Raw genomic sequence first — 14,175 nt, 5'->3', positions numbered from 1 at the left:
GGATCGGTGGGCCATGTCCAATTCCCCATGCTCCCGCAGCAGACTCCTGCTAAACCACATCCCACCTGCCACACACACATGTAATAGGTGTGCTTTTTGAACATCCCATTCCTTTGCTGTTATAATATCCTCAACTCTTTATAATATCCTCAACTCTTCTGGGAAGCTTTCCACTAGATTGTGGAGCGTGACTGTGGGGATTTGCCCATTCAGCCACAAGAGCATTAGTGAGATCAGGCACTGATGTTGGTGAGGAGGTCTGGGGTTCAGTTGGTGTTCCAGTTCATCCCAAAGGTGTTCAGTGGTGTTGAGGTCAGGGCTCTGTGCAGGACACTCGAGTTCTTCCACTCCAACCTTCACACACCATGTCTTCATGGAGCTCGCTTTGTGCACAGGGGCATTGTGATGCTGGATCATGTTTGGGCCTCTTCCAGGAAATCTGTATACAAAAACATTCTAGACAATTATGAACTTGAAACTTTGTGGCAACAGTTTAAGGTAGAGCCACATATGGGTGCGATGGTTAGGTGTTCACATACTTTTGGCCATATAGTGTAGCAGGTTTGGCCGATAAGTTTAATATTCTACTGAAAATGGGTTCAAATAGTGTTTGCTCCAGCTAACATCATGCCACAAACTTTATTTTTAGAGTGATTATGAACCTCATGTTCCTCAGAAAGTTTATCCCCAGCACTCATATATAGTGGTAGAGGAGGAACAAAAAGCAACCGAGCCTTCATTCATGAATGAAATCAATTAAATTTATTTGAAATTAATAAACAAAAGTCAGGTAAGTTTTTGCTTGCTTCACTTTATAAATTGCATAGATTATTATAGGTTACTGTGTAGTCACATATCACGCAAGGCTTGAAGCAGTTCCTTTTTCATCTTCAATTAATTCTCAAAAGAGTGTAAAGCACCAGGAAAATAGCAACCACTTTTTAACCACAATGCACAAACATGAAAAGTAATTGTAAGTCTTGCCTGTAATATTTGTGAGAATATATGAAAGCAGCAGATACGCCTCCTTAAGTGGCCCATTCTTCTTTCTTGATTAATTTCCATTTTCACACATGGCCATACACTTTCACATAGACAACCAAACCTCTTTCATGCACAGTCAAACTTCATTTAAGGGACTTTGAGTGTGTGTTGGAAAGAGTTTGTTAGTGCGTGAAAGAGACATTGAGTGTGTCAGAGGCAGATTTTGATAGTGTTTGAGAGAGGCTTTGTGTGTGAGAGAGAGTTTAATGTTTACAGTTTTTGATTAGCTTAAAGGCTACAGTACCGTTTTTCCCTTCCTCAGTGGGCGTAGCAAGATGAGCTCAAGCAATGACTTAAGCCCAACAATCTGTATTCTGAACAATATTTTAAGTCAAGTAGTGCAATACACAGTGAGATGAAATAACATTTCTCCTGGACCCAGGGTACATGTATGGCATACACAGTGCTGACAAGACATAAATAAATGCAACAGTAATAGAAAGCATGCAGGGAGGGTGTACAGGAAACAGTTGGGGTGCATACAAATACAGGCAAAAAAGAACATTTAACATGCCAGTAAGACATTACAGTAAACACAGGGTCCAAAGCTGCAACTAGAATGAATTTAGTAAAAAGCGTCAGTACAGTAATGCTTGTAAAGTGGCAGTGCAGTACTGTAATGAATCAGTACAAAGTGTCGGTGTGCTGTAAACAGTATGTCAGTTTAGTAATGAACAAAGTGACGTGCATCATTATTGATTGTCTGTGTCTGTGCAGTAGGGTGGAGGGAGTCACTTGGATCCCAGGGTGATGTTCTTTGTTTGCCTGTAACCAATCATGCAACACAAGCCCTGTGCAGTAAACTATATAACTGCCTGTAACAGTTTGGGTGTTGGAGTTCTTCTCCCCAGCCGTGATGAGAATAAACATATTACTTTGGAGTCAACTGTGTAACTTCAATATGACTACTGAAGTAATGTTTTACTATGACTAATGAAGTGTTTTAATATGACTAATGAAGTAAATGAAGCATCAATTAGTTCATTAGTCATATTAATGAGGGTGGCAATATTTGAACAAAGTGTTTTAATATGACTAATGAAGTAAATGAAGCATCGTTTTCTTCATTAGTCGTATTAAAACACTTTGTTCAAATATTGCCACCTGCCATTTTGCCTACTGTGTCTGTTCAAGGGAAGAGGTGTGGCGGTGTCTGTCCTCCCACTGTAGATAAGCCATGATTATACCATTGATCTCTAAATTCAGCAGCAGCTTGTTGAACCTTTGGCAATTAAATATAGTGTAAGCAAAATATATGGAGCTCATTGGTGGAATCTAGAACAGCATGGTTTTCCATGAATATAAATATGTTTCTAAAGTGGAATGTTACATGTAAGTTCTGCCCACAGTCTCTCAATTCTTTGATTGTGAATGCTGCGACTCATTATGACACAGTTTAACCCCCAATTCTCTCACATGTACCAAGTGACCCCTGTGTTCTTCATACCATGTCCACAATGAATTCTTGATGACAAGCCAAATTAGCTAGAGTTATAATACACTTGCAGCATTGTTGTTGTTCAGGCAATGTAAGTGTATGATTGTTCGGCTAAAACCATCCTCAATGACACAAGCTTGTGGTTTCTGTCTGTGGTTTCTGTCTGTGGTTTCTGCCTGTGCTTGTAAGTGCTTGTGTATAACAGAAATTTAATCATTTGAATATATGACATATATATACTGTTTGTTCACAGTGTTTATTGTATTATTATGCATCAGTTTATTTTAGATCTTTACTGTGTTGCCCGTGCATGTATGGTCCCGTTGCCAAGTATGACTTGCTAGGATGCATCAGCTGAATTCTTTGACAGCTGTCAAATTTAATTCAGAGTATAGTTGTAGTAGGCCTATTATAAAATAAATTAGTTATAGTATTATGAAATAAATTATAAGAAGTTACAAATCACTCTTAATGAGAGAGGCCAAGCTACACCATTAAATGGTCTTGAAATTGATTCTTACCATAATTCATTGGGGGTTTGAACACTGTAAACACATAGACAAACTGAGTGACAGCATCTGAAGGACCATGCAGTTGGGTCAAGCAGTTTGAGACATCGTCTGACATCCCAACATTTTATTTGGATGTGGCAGGAATGCAGGCTAGAATATACCACTCGAGTTATTCTAAAGTAACCAGAGATACTTCTGGGATCAAGATCACAAAGGAAAATACAACAGCTGCTAACCACTGCCAAGAAAACCGTACCACGAAACTGGAATTCAAAGAACAATATTAATATCACACATTGGAAAAACCTAATAATCGACTATATAACAATGGAAAAACTCTCTGCCTCAATCAAAAATAAAGCTACCCAATTTAACTCTATTTTGACACCACTCATAACCCACATACACCAAGGAATCACTTCACAATAGCTAACAATACAGTCCCTACAGACAAACCACACAACCAAAGCCATAACATGCAGCTCAAGCATAATACTCACAAATAAATGTAACATTCACAGAAAGCAAAGATATATATATATATATATATATATACAGTATATATATGAATGTCCCGCACAGAGCCCTGACCTCAACCCCACTGAACACCTTTGGGATGAACTGGAACACTGACTGCACCCAGACCTCCTCACCAACATCAGTACCTGACCTCACTAATGATCTTATGGCTGAATGAACACAAATCCCCACAGCCATGCTCCAACATCTAGTGGAAAGCTTCCCAGAAGCTTATTATAACAGCAAAGGGGGATTAAATCTGGAATGAGATGTTCATCAAGCAGATATGGGTGTGATGGACAGGTGTCCACATACTTTTGTCCATATAGTGTAGTTTCTTATAATAGGGTTAGTAATATTCACTGGTATAGTGAGTCATCAAAAAAAAAGACAAGACTTAGATGAGAATACTTTTATGTTTGTAATATTAAATATCCACAGTACAGTAGGCATATGTGAAGTAAAATGAAAATACTTTCATTTATATATATATACAGTCAGGTCCATAAATATTGGGACATCGACACAATTCTAACATTTTTGGCTCTATACACCACCACAATGGATTTCAAATGAAACGAACAAGATGTGCTTTAACTGCAGACTGTCAGCTTTAATTTGAGGGTATTTACATCCAAATCAGGTGAACGGTGTAGGAATTACAACAGTTTGCATATGTGCCTCCCACTTGTTAAGGGACCAAAAGTAATGGGACAGAATAATAATCATAAATAAAATTTTCACATTTTAATACTTGGTTGCAAATCCTTTGCAGTCAATTACAGCCCGAAGTCTGGAACGCATAGACATCACCAGACGCTGGGTTTCATCCCTGGTGATGCTCTGCCAGGCCTCTACTGCAACTGTCTTCAGTTCCTGCTTGTTCTTGGGGCATTTTCCCTTCAGTTTTGTCTTCAGCAAGTGAAATGCATGCTCAATCGGATTCAGGTCAGGTGATTGACTTGGCCATTGCATAACAGTCCACTTCTTTCCCTTCAAAAACTCTTTGGTTGCTTTTGCAGTATGCTTTGGGTCATTGTCCATCTGCACTGTGAAGCGCTGTCCAATGAGTTCTGAAGCATTTGGCTGAATATGAGCAGATAATATTGCCCGAAACACTTCAGAATTCATCCTGCTGCTTTTGTCAGCAGTCACATCAATAAATACAAGAGAACCAGTTCCACTGGCAGCCATACATGCCCACGCCATGACACTGCCTCCACCATGTTTGACACATGATGTGGTATACTTTGGATCATGAGCTGTTCCTTTCTTTCACTGTACTTTTCTCTTCCCATCACTCTGGTACAAGTTGATCTTGGTTTCATCTGTCCATAGGATGTTGTTCCAGAACTGTGAAGGCTTTTTTAGATGTCGTTTGGCAAACTCTAATCTGCTCTTCCTGTTATTGAGGCTCACCAATGGTTTACATCTTGTGGTGAACCCTCTGTATTCACTCTGGTGAAGTCTTCTCTTGATTGTTGACACACATACACCTACCTCCTGGAGAGTGTTCTTGATCTGGCCAACTGTTGTGAAGGGTGTTTTCTTCACCAGGGAAAGAATTCTTCGGTCATCCACTCACCAGTGTGTTCCTTCTTTTTAAGAATGTTCCAAACAGTTGTTTTGGCCACGCCTAATGTTTTTGCTATCTCTCTGATGGGTTTGTTTTGTTTTTTCAGCTTAATGATGGCTTGCTTCACTGGTAGTGACAGCTCTTTGGATCTCATCTTGAGAGTTGACAGCAACAGATTCCAAATGCAAATAGCACAATTGAAATGAACTCTGGACCTTTTATCTGCTCATTGTAATTGGGATAATGAGGGAATAACACACCTGGCCATGGAACAGCTGAGAAGCCAATTGTCCCTTCACTTTTGGTCCCTTAACAAGTGGGAGGCACATATGCAAACTGTTGTAATTCCTACACCGTTCACCTGATTTGGATGTAAATACCCTCAAATTAAAGCTGACAGTCTGCAGTTAACGCACATCTTGTTCATTTTATTTGAAATCCGTTGTGGTGGTGTATAGAGCCAAAAATGTTAGAATTGTGTCGATGTCCCAATATTTATGGACCTGACTGTGTGTATATATATATATATATATATATATATATATATATATATATATATATATATATATATGTATATATATATATATATATATATATATATATATATATATATATATATATATATATATATATATATATATATATATATATATAAGAAAGTATTTTCATTGTACTTCACATATTTTACTTCACATAATGATTTTATTGAGACAAAAACAAAAACTGGTTGCAGTAAGCAGTAAGTAAGTTTTTGTTTTTGTCTCAATAAAATCATTATGTGAAGTAAAATATGTATGTATATATATATATATATATATATATATATATTTATGAAAACAGTAGGCCTGTACACCCTGTATATATATATACTATATATATATATATATATATATACATATGTTTGTGTGTGTGTGTATCGTGGTGTTTATTCAATGTATATATATTTGTAGAGAGCTGTATATTCAACAGTATATATATATATATATATATATACATATGTTTGTGTGTGTGTGTATCGTGGTGTTTATTCAATGTGTATATATTTGTAGAGAGCTGTATATTCAACAGTATATATATATATATATATATACATATGTTTGTGTGTGTGTGTATCGTGGTGTTTATTCAATGTGTGTGTGTGTCAGTATCCACTGAATATACACTCACCATTCACTTTATTAGGAACACCTGTACACCAGAAAAGCTTGACGTGGATGCGCTACAACAGCACACTTTTAGTTATCGTGTCATAGTCTTGCCAGAGTCCCTGCTTGCACTCTGTGCACAACGTACATCTTTAACCGTTACAGTACAACCTAATAATCTGTGTTCTCTCTCTTTTCTCCCTCCTCTCTCTCTCTCTCTCTGTCGAGCTACAGGTTACTCTGGAGATACCAGTGCTCCTGACACCTTCTGCTCTCCGGACCTGCCTGATACTGATGGACCATCCTGATGGACCCACTTCTATTTGGAGCCTCGTTCACCTCAAAACCACTCGCTGCTGCAAAGGATGGCCCCACATGGACAGCCTACAGCTCACCATGAGATTACTGTGGATGGTCCTTCTTGGATAGCCTTAAGACAGCAGTTGCTAACAACAGTTTACTCAAGTCTCCATCACTGATGGCTGTGACTTCAATTACACCACCAGGGACCTAGGGATGCATTTAAAGTAAAATTTTATATCTGACAATGTCCATTGCTAAAAGCTCTCTACAAATAAAATTGAACTGAACTGAATTCATGTTTAGGCCTAACAGTGTGCTGTAAATCAGCATGTGTCTGGTGATCAAATTCAGTGATAAATGATCGGTCAGGTAGGGGACCAAATCCAGACATTGCTCAAACGTTCACAGGGAACGAAACTAACCTTTTATACGGGACGATACTGGAATATTGCACGAACATTTGATAAAGGGAGCATAAATAAGGTTTCATATGGAACATTGGGACAGTGCTCAAAATTAAGTAACGTTTTTTTTCTAGGGATTTATAGCAGGAAGATGGTATATCCATTACAAATAGTCCTACATAGAATACTTCATTTATTAATACAAACCTTGTCTTCCGTTTTGGAAGACATACTGAAAAATGGAGGCATAGAGGAATAGGTCTAAGGAAAAAGCAATCATATACAATGTAAATATGAATGGAAATTCTACTTCATGCACATGCGTATATTCGTTGTGAAAAATGTGAAAAATGTCTTTTATACATTTATAACGGGCATATTATGCAAAGCTTCTATCGGTTTGAACCTGCCTAAATAGCGTTTTGAACGCATAAGGCACGGAATTCTGTTAGCACAGACGTATTTAGTGTTAAGCCATTTGGTTGAATAATATTTGATTAACAATGACTTTTGGAACATAATCTCTTTCGTAATTTAGATTTTTTTTTTTTAATAAACTAGGCATTATAAAATAAACAGTCATGTTAAGTATAATTTTTGAAAAATTAATTAAATTAAATTAATGTTTGAAAAGTCATTTTTCTTCAAAGATGATTGAAAAAACTGCATTAACACTAAAGACGTGAGTGCTAACAGAGTTGTGCTCTTTAGGCGCTGAAAACACTATTTAGGCAGTTTCAGAGCGATAGGAGCTTGGCAAACCGGCTTTTCAGACAAACTGATATATTGATATGCATGATGTGCTGGCAAATTACATTTTTGACATGCATATATTAAAAGTGATACTCAATTCGATTGTTTATATAGAAATGTATATTTCATTGGGAAAAAGTAAACAAAGTTAAAATTACTTAAATCAATATTTGAAAAGTCATTTTTCATGAAAGATGATTGAAATAACTGCATTAATACTAAAGACGTGAGTGCTAACAGAGTTGAGCTCTTTAGGCACTGAAAACGCTATTTAGGCAGTTTCAGAGCGATAGGAGCTTGGGAAAGTGGTTTTTCAGACAAACTGATATATTGATATGCATGGTGTGTTGGCAAATCACATTTTACACATGCATATATTAAAAGTGATACTCAATTCGATTGTTTCTATTCAAATGTATATTTCATTTGTAAAAAGTAAACAAAGTTAAAATTACTTAAATCAATATTTGAAAAGTCAATTTTCATCAAACATGAATAAAAAAAACTGCATTAATACTAAAGGCGTGAGTGCTAACAGAGTTGTGCTCTTAACGCGCTGAAAACGCTATTTAGGCAGTTTCAGAGCGATAGGAGGTTGGGAAAGTGTTTTTTCAGACAAACTGATTTATTCATGTGCATGATGTTCTGGCAAATCACATTTTTTACATGCATATATTAAAATGATACTCAATTCGATTGTTTATAAGGAAATGTATATTTCATTGGGAAAAAGTAAACAAAGTTAAAATTACTTAAATCAATATTTGAAAAGTCATTTTTGATCAAAGATGATTGAAATAACTGCATTAATACTAAAGACGTGAGTCCTAACAGAGTTGTGCTCTTTAGGTGCTGAAAACGCTATTTAGGCAGTTTCAGAGCGATAGGAGCTTGGGAAAGTGGTTTTTCAGACAAACTGATATATTCATGTGCATGATGTTCTGGCAAATCACATTTTTTACATGCATATATTAAAATGATACTCAATTCGATTGTTTCTATTCAAATGTATATTTCATTGGTAAAAAGTAAACAAAGTTAAAATTACTTAAATCAATGTTTGAAAAGTCATTTTTGATCAAAGATGATTGAAATAACTGCATTAATACTAAAGGCGTGAGTGCTAACAGAGTTGTGCTCTTTAGGCGCTGAAAACGCTATTTAGCCAGGTTCAGAGCGATAGGAGCTTGGGAAAGGGGTTTTTCAGACAAACTGATATATTCATGTGCATGATGTTCTGGCAAATCACATTTTCCACATGCATATATTAAAAGTGATACTCAATTCGATTGTTTCTATTCAAATGTATATTTCATTTGTAAAAAGTAAACAAAGTTAAAATTACTTAAATCAATATTTGAAAAGTCAATTTTCATCAAACATGAATAAAAAAACTGCATTAATACTAAAGACGTGAGTGCTAACAGAGTTGTGCTCTTAAGGCGCTGAAAACGCTATTTAGGCAGTTTCAGAGCGATATGAGCTTGGGTAAGTGGTTTTTCAGACAAACTTATATATTCAAAGCGATAGGAGCTTGGGAAAGTGTTTTTTAAGACAAACTGATTTATTCATGTGCATGATGTTCTGGCAAATCACATTTTTTACATGCATATATTAAAATGTTACTCAATTCGATTGTTTATATGGAAATGTATATTTCATAGGGAAAAAGTAAACAAAGTTAAAATTACTTAAATCAATATTTGAAAAGTCATTTTTCATGAAAGATGATTGAAATAACTGCATTAATACTAAAGACGTGAGTCCTAACAGAGTTGTGCTCTTTAGGCGCTGAAAACGCTATTTAGGCAGTTTCAGAGCGATAGGAGCTTGGGAAAGTGGTTTTTCAGACAAACTTATATATTCAAAGCGATAGGAGGTTGGGAAAGTGTTTTTTTAAGACAAACTGATTTATTCATGTGCATGATGTTCTGGCAAATCACATTTTTTACATGCATATATTAAAATGTTACTCAATTCGATTGTTTATATGGAAATGTACATATCATAGGGAAAAAGTAAACAAAGTTAAAATTACTTAAATCAATATTTGAAAAGTCAATTTTGATCAAACATGAATAAAAAAACTGCATTAATACTAAAGACGTGAGTCCTAACAGAGTTGTGCTCTTTAGGCGCTGAAAACGCTATTTAGGCAGTTTCAGAGCGATAGGAGCTTGGGAAAGTGGTTTTTCAGACAAACTGATATATTGATATGCATGGTGTGTTGGCAAATCACATTTTACACATGCATATATTAAAAGTGATACTCAATTCGATTGTTTCTATTCAAATGTATATTTCATTTGTAAAAAGTAAACAAAGTTAAAATTGCTTAAATCAATATTTGAAAAGTCAATTTTCATCAAACATGAATAAAAAAACTGCATTAATACTAAAGACGTGAGTGCTAACAGAGTTGTGCTCTTAAGGCACTGAAAACGCTATTTAGGCAGTTTCAGAGCGATAGGAGCTTGGGAAAGTGGTTTTTCAGACAAACTGATATATTCAAATCGATAAGAGCTTGGGAAAGTGGTTTTTCAGACAAACTGATATATTGATATGCATGGTGTGTTGGCAAATCACATTTTCCACATGCATATATTAAAAGTGATACTCAATTCGATTGTTTCTATTCAAATGTATATTTCATTTGTAAAAAGTAAACAAAGTTAAAATTACTTAAATCAATATTTGAAAAGTCAATTTTCATCAAACATGAATAAAAAAACTGCATTAATACTAAAGACGTGAGTCCTAACAGAGTTGTGCTCTTTAGGCGCTGAAAACGCTATTTAGGCAGTTTCAGAGCGATAGGAGCTTGGGAAAGTGTGTTTTCAGACAAACTGATTTATTCATGTGCATGATGTTCTGGCAAATAACATTTTTTACATGCATATATTAAAAAGTTACTCAATTCGATTGTTGATATGGAAATGTATATTTCATAGGGAAAAAGTAAACAAAGTTAAAATTACTTAAATCAATATTTGAAAAGTCAATTTTGATCAAACATGAATAAAAAAACTGCATTAATACTAAAGACGTGAGTCCTAACAGAGTTGTGCTCTTTAGGCGCTGAAAACGCTATTTAGGCAGTTTCAGAGCGATAGGAGCTTGGGAACGTGGTTTTTCAGACAAACTGATATATTGATATGCATGGTGTGTTGGCAAATCACATTTTACACATGCATATATTAAAAGTGATACTCAATTCAATTGTTTCTATTCACATGTATATTTCATTTGTATAAAGTAAACAAAGTTAAAATTACTTAAATCAATATTTGAAAAGTCAATTTTCATCAAACATGAATAAAAAAACTGCATTAATACTAAAGACGTGAGTGCTAACAGAGTTGTGCTCTTAAGGCGCTGAAAACGCTATTTAGGCAGTTTCAGAGCGATATGAGTTTGGGAAAGTGGTTTTTCAGACAAACTTATATATTCAAAGCGATAGGAGGTTGGGAAAGTGTTTTTTTAAGACAAACTGATTTATTCATGTGCATGATGTTCTGGCAAATCACATTTTTTACATGCATATATTAAAATGTTACTCAATTCGATTGTTTGTATGGAAATGTATATTTCATAGGGAAAAAGTAAACAAAGTTAAAATTACTTAAATCAATATTTGAAAAGTCAATTTTGATCAAACATGAACAAAAAAACTGCATTAATACTAAAGACGTGAGTGCTAACAGAGTTGTGCTCTTAAGGCGCTGAAAACGCTATTTAGGCAGTTTCAGAGCGATAGGAGCTTGGGAAAGTGGTTTTTCAGACAAACTTATATATTCAAAGCGATAGGAGGTTGGGAAAGTGTTTTTTAAGACAAACTGATTTATTAATGTTCATGATGTTCTGGCAAATCACATTTTTTACATGCATATATTAAAATGATAATCAATTTGATTGTTTAAAAGGAAATGTATATTTCATTGGGAAAAAGTAAACAAAGTTAAAATTACTTAAATCAATATTTGAAAAGTCATTTTTCATGAAAGATGATTGAAATAACTGCATTAATACTAAAGACGTGAGTCCTAACAGAGTTGTGCTCTTTAGGCGCTGAAAACGCTATTTAGGCAGTTTCAGAGCGATAGGAGCTTGGGAAAGTGGTTTTTCAGACAAACTGATATATTGATATGCATGGTGTGTTGGCAAATCACATTTTACACATGCATATATTAAAAGTGATACTCAATTCAATTGTTTCTATTCACATGTATATTTCATTTGTAAAAAGTAAACAAAGTTAATATTACTTAAATCAATATTTGAAAAGTCAATTTTCATCAAACATGAATAAAAAAACTGCATTAATACTAAAGACGTGAGTGCTAACAGAGTAGTGCTCTTTAGGCGCTGAAAACGCTATTTAGGCAGTTTCAGAGCGATAGGAGCTTGGGAAAGTGTGTTTTCAGACAAACTGATTTATTCATGTGCATGATGTTCTGGCAAATAACATTTTTTACATGCATATATTAAAATGTTACTCAATTCGATTGTTTATATGGAAATGTATATTTCATAGGGAAAAAGTAAACAAAGTTAAAATTACTTAAATCAATATTTGAAAAGTCAATTTTGATCAAACATGAATAAAAAAACTGCATTAATACTAAAGGCGAGAGTTCTAACAGAGTTGTGCTCTTTAGGCGCTGAAAACGCTATTTAGGCAGTTTCAGAGCGATAGGAGCTTGGGAAAGTGGTTTTTCAGACAAACTGATATATTCAAATAGATAGGAGCTTGGGAAAGTGGTTTTTCAGACAAACTGATATATTCAAATAGATAGGAGCTTGGGAAAGTGGTTTTTCAGACAAACTGATTTATTCATGTGCATGATGTTCTGGCAAATAACATTTTTTACATGCATATATTAAAATGATACTCAATTCGATTGTTTATAAGGAAATGTATATTTCATTGGTAAAAAGTAAACAAAGTTAAAATTACTTAAATCAATATTTGAAAAGTCATTTTTCATCAAACATGAATAAATAAACTGCATTAATACTAAAGGCGTGAGTGCTAACAGAGTTGTGCTCTTTAGGCGCTGAAAACGCTATTTAGGCAGTTTCAGAGCGATAGGAGCTTGGGAAAGTGGTTTTTCAGACAAACTGATATATTCAAAGCGATAGGAGCTTGGGAAAGTGGTTTTTCAGACAAACTGATATATTGATATGCATGGTGTGTTGGCAAATCACATTTTCCACATGCATATATTAAAAGTGATACTCAATTCGATTGTTTCTATTCAAATGTATATTTCATTGGTAAAATGTAAACAAAGTTAAAATTTCTTAAATCAATATTTGAAAAGTCAATTTTCATCAAACATGAATAAAAAAACTGCATTAATACTAAAGACGTGAGTGCTAACAGAGTTGTGCTCTTTAGGCCGCTAATTAGGCAGTTTCAGAGCGATAGGAGCTTGGGAAAGTGGTTTTTCAGACATACTTATATATTCAAAGCGATAGGAGTTTGGGAAAGTGTTTTTTAAGACAAACTGATTTATTAATGTTCATGAGGTTCTGGCAAATCACATTTTTTACATGCATATATTAAAAGTGATACTCAATTTGATTGTTTATAAGGAAATGTATATTTCATTGGTAAAAAGTAAACAATGTTAAAATTACTTAAATCAATGTTTGAAAAGTCATTTTTGATCAAAGATGGTTGAAAATATATGCATTAATACTAAAGGCGTGAGTGCTAACAGAGTTGTGCTCTTTAGGCGCTGAAAACGCTATTTAGGCAGTTTCAGAGCGATAGGAGCTTGGGAAAAGTGGTTTTTCAGACAAACTGATATAGTCAAAGCGATAGGAGCTTGGGAAAGTGGTTTTTCAGACAAACTGATATATTAGTATGCATGGTGTGTTGGCAAATCACATTTTCCACATGCATATATTAAAAGTGATACTAATTCGATTGTTTCTATTCAAATGTATATTCATTTGTAAAAAGTAAACAAGTTAAAATTACTTAAATCAATATTTGAAAAGTCATTTTTGATCAAAGATGATTGAAATAACTGCATTAATACTAAAGACGTGAGTGCTAAGAGAGTTGTGCTCTTTAGGCGCTGAAAACGCTATTTAGCAGTTTCAGAGCGATAGGAGCTTGGGAAAGTGGTTTTTCAGACAAACTTAAATATTCAAGCCGATAGTAGGTTGGGAAAGTGTTTTTTTAAGACAAACTGATTTATTCATGTGCATGATGTTCTGGCAAATCACATTTTTTACATGCATATATTAAAATGTTTACCCAATTCGATAGTTTATATGGAAATGTATATTTCATAGGGAAAAAGTAAACAAAGTTAAAATTACTTAAATCAATATTTGAAAAGTCAATTTTGATCAAACATGAATAAAAAAACTGCATTAATACTAAAGACGTGAGTCCGAACAGAGTTGTGCTCTTTAGGCGCTGATAACGCTATTTAGGCAGTTTCAGAGCGATAGGAGCTTGGGA

Source organism: Pangasianodon hypophthalmus, chromosome 11 (genome assembly GCF_027358585.1).
Source record: "Pangasianodon hypophthalmus isolate fPanHyp1 chromosome 11, fPanHyp1.pri, whole genome shotgun sequence".
NCBI classification, from domain to species: domain Eukaryota; kingdom Metazoa; phylum Chordata; class Actinopteri; order Siluriformes; family Pangasiidae; genus Pangasianodon; species Pangasianodon hypophthalmus.
The sequence above is the reverse complement of the archived record's forward strand: the minus strand, read 5'-3'. Positions refer to the sequence as shown.